The sequence below is a fragment of the Chiloscyllium punctatum genome, chromosome 43 (genome assembly GCF_047496795.1).
Source record: "Chiloscyllium punctatum isolate Juve2018m chromosome 43, sChiPun1.3, whole genome shotgun sequence".
In the NCBI taxonomy this organism is placed as follows: Eukaryota; Metazoa; Chordata; class Chondrichthyes; order Orectolobiformes; family Hemiscylliidae; genus Chiloscyllium; species Chiloscyllium punctatum.
This window is the reverse complement of record NC_092781.1, coordinates 41476994-41480101: the sequence shown is the minus strand read 5'-3', so window position 1 is coordinate 41480101 and position 3108 is coordinate 41476994.

Sequence of the window (3108 nt, the reverse complement as noted above, 5' to 3'; positions counted from 1 at the left end):
TCTTGCTTACCACAGCGACATCACCAGACTCAGCATCTGTATATCTGTTCCATCCTCCTGATCATTAATATAGACTGTAAATAATTGAGAACCAAGTACTGGTTACTCTGTGACCCTACTGGTTACGTTCTGTCTCACTGATTGAGACTGATTTATCCTGAGTGCCTGCCCCTGTATGATACCCTCTCCTTCCCCATTCCTATGCAACACAGTCGAAGGGTTGAAAGAGAACAAGGAGCATCTGTGAGGAATCCAACCCCTCGATGAGGCTGATGTCAACGCACCCTCTGTTCGACTTTCCTGCCATCTCTCCATCCTAAACCTCTGGTCTCTTGTTGTAGATTGCGCCACATGAAAAAAAAATCCACTCCATATCTACACATTCAATTATTTTTAGCATTTCAGAGACCTCATTGAGATCTCCTTTCATTCTTATAAACTGGAGAGTATAGGCCTAAACTGCTCAATTTCTCCTCATAAGACAAACACTCCAAATATGGAATCAATCTAATGAAGCTCTTCTGAACTGCCTCCAACGGAAATACCTCATTCTGCAGGACACCCAAACTGTACTCCAGTTGCAGCCTCACTAATGCCTTGCATAGCTATACCAACACTCCCTACCTATCTACTCTATCCTTTTATAAATAAACACTGAGATTATGCTTGCATTTCTCATTACATGAAGTACTCGCAGGCAGGTTTTCTGTGATATGCAAGCAGACACCCAGATCCCTCTGCACCTAAACACTTTGATCTTTCTCTCTATTTAGATAATAATTTGTCCTTCTATTATCCTGGCCAACTTGAATAGTCCCATATTTATTCACTTTAATTTTCCTTGCTAAATGTTGGCCCATTCACTCAATTTATCCACATAGTTTTAAAATCTCTTGCATCATCATTCCGAAGTAATTTCCCACCGATGATAGTGTCATCTGAAAATGTGGCATCATATTTTCTATCCCATCAACCGAGTACAGTCATACCATTGATCGCAAATGGTTGAGGCATGAGTACTGAAATCAATGGCACCCCACAAATTGGATTTGGCAAAATAAAAGGACACATTTATTCCATGTGACTGCATTTTGTTGGATAACCAATCCTCCATCCGAGCTAATAAATTACCCCTAAACCCATGTTGTCTGATCTTACCACTTACTCTTTGGAGAAGCGACATATCTGATGCCTTCAGGAAGACCAGATGTGTTCCATCTCTCACGATACACCTTGTTTGTGATATCTTCAAATAACTCAAGCAAACAATTCAAACTTGATTTGTCCGTTGTAAAACCATGTTGACTCTGACAGATTGTGGTTTGAAACGACAAATGTCCTGAACAATGGACTCTAACAATTAGCTTTAAATTATAAGAGTTTATTGTTCCACTTTAGTCCCTAATGTATATCATTATTATAAGTTCTTCCCTTTCGACAGCCTTTACATTTTCTTTGAATTCCTGTTTAACAGGCACAAGGCTTTAAAAGGTCTGCTCCAATTGCTGTGAAAGAGCCATGTGTGGCTGAATGGACTCATCATCCTGCTGGTGTACAAACGTGATGGGCTGACATCTTTCTGGAGTTCCCATTTTGTCATCTCCAAGGCAAGAATGACCTCCTCAAGTTAATGCTTTAGAAGATTGGGAGATATGGAATCCTCCTGTTGCTGTGTAACATTTTGAGAGGCGGATGGGTCTTCTCATACGTCTCCATAACAGGTGGATATACTGAACAGTCTCCTCATGTATACCGGAGATGGGAGTGTGGGAATGATTGGTCTTCTCTTGTTCCCATACAACAGACACGTGTCTAAATTACCTCTTCCTTTCTCATGAAAGAAGTCTCAGATAGTTTTTATCCTCATCCAATTCCCTTGAAATAGGCCCGGTAGGTCTGAATGGCCTCCTGTTATCCCTGCGTAACAATCTCCAGTCACTGTGTGACCTCTTCCAGTTCCTATGTTACAGACTTGAGGAGGCTAAATGGACTTATCATGTTGCTATTTAACAGGATATTGGTGCAACATGGCCGACTGTGATAGGCTCGAGTGGCTGATTGACTTCCTTCTGTAAATGTATATCAGGCTCCAGGGGCTGAATAGCCTCGTCCTGTTTTGGTGTAACAGGTTCAAGGCCTGAATATTCTCCTGTTGTTCCTGTGTAACAGGCTGGAGAACGGAATGGATTCCTCCACTATCTGTGTAATTCGCTTCACTCGTTGACTCCTTCTGTCATCTATGTTCAAGTCAGATCATCTTTAATTTTTATAAACTCCAATGGCTACTGGGTCAACCTGATCATCCTTTCGTTATAAGCTAGCACCTTCAGTGCAGGAATCAGTTGAAGGAACCATCTCTGAGCTGTTTCCAAAATAACAAAATCTTTTCTCCATTGAAGAAATTGAATCTGTACACACTACTCCAGATGTGATCTCACTAAGACCCTGGATAGCAGCAGCAACACTTTACCGGCCTGCTGTAAAGTTCCCACCCAGGTTAGAGCGGTCTCAGCTCTCTGAGGGAATACAGAGCATTGTTGGAAGATCATTGTCCTTCTCTACTCCATCAGCATCACGGGAGACCTGGAGAAATTAAAGTTTGAGAAGTTCATAAATGATGTGGCGAGATGATCTCTGCCATTAATCTCCCCAGAGCCCAAGTCGGTCAGATTCCACAGAGTCTCGTAAGGTGGAGCGCAAAAACAGCAAGGAGGAGCAAACATTGATGGGAGTTATATATCAAAGTGAAAGGTGCAATATAAATGTTGGACACGTTATAAAACAGGAAATGATATACACATTTGCGGTTACTTCAGTAATAATGTACTGTTTACGTTATATCTAAACTGTGTTAACCCAAGTGAATGCTAATGCTGGGAAAATGGATCACATGACCACGTGTGAGATGGTTTACATGAACATTATGTCGAGCACTGAGCTGGAGATCAGGTTATTTAGGAATTGGTGTGGAGTGATCAGAAGAACTAATTGAAACTTTTGCTGGAAAGGACCTTTTGGGACCAGTGACCACAATGTATTGGTTTTCTTTTATGCTGTTTGAGTACACAGCAGATTTTGTTTTATTTGAAGTAACCGCTATAAATCTGA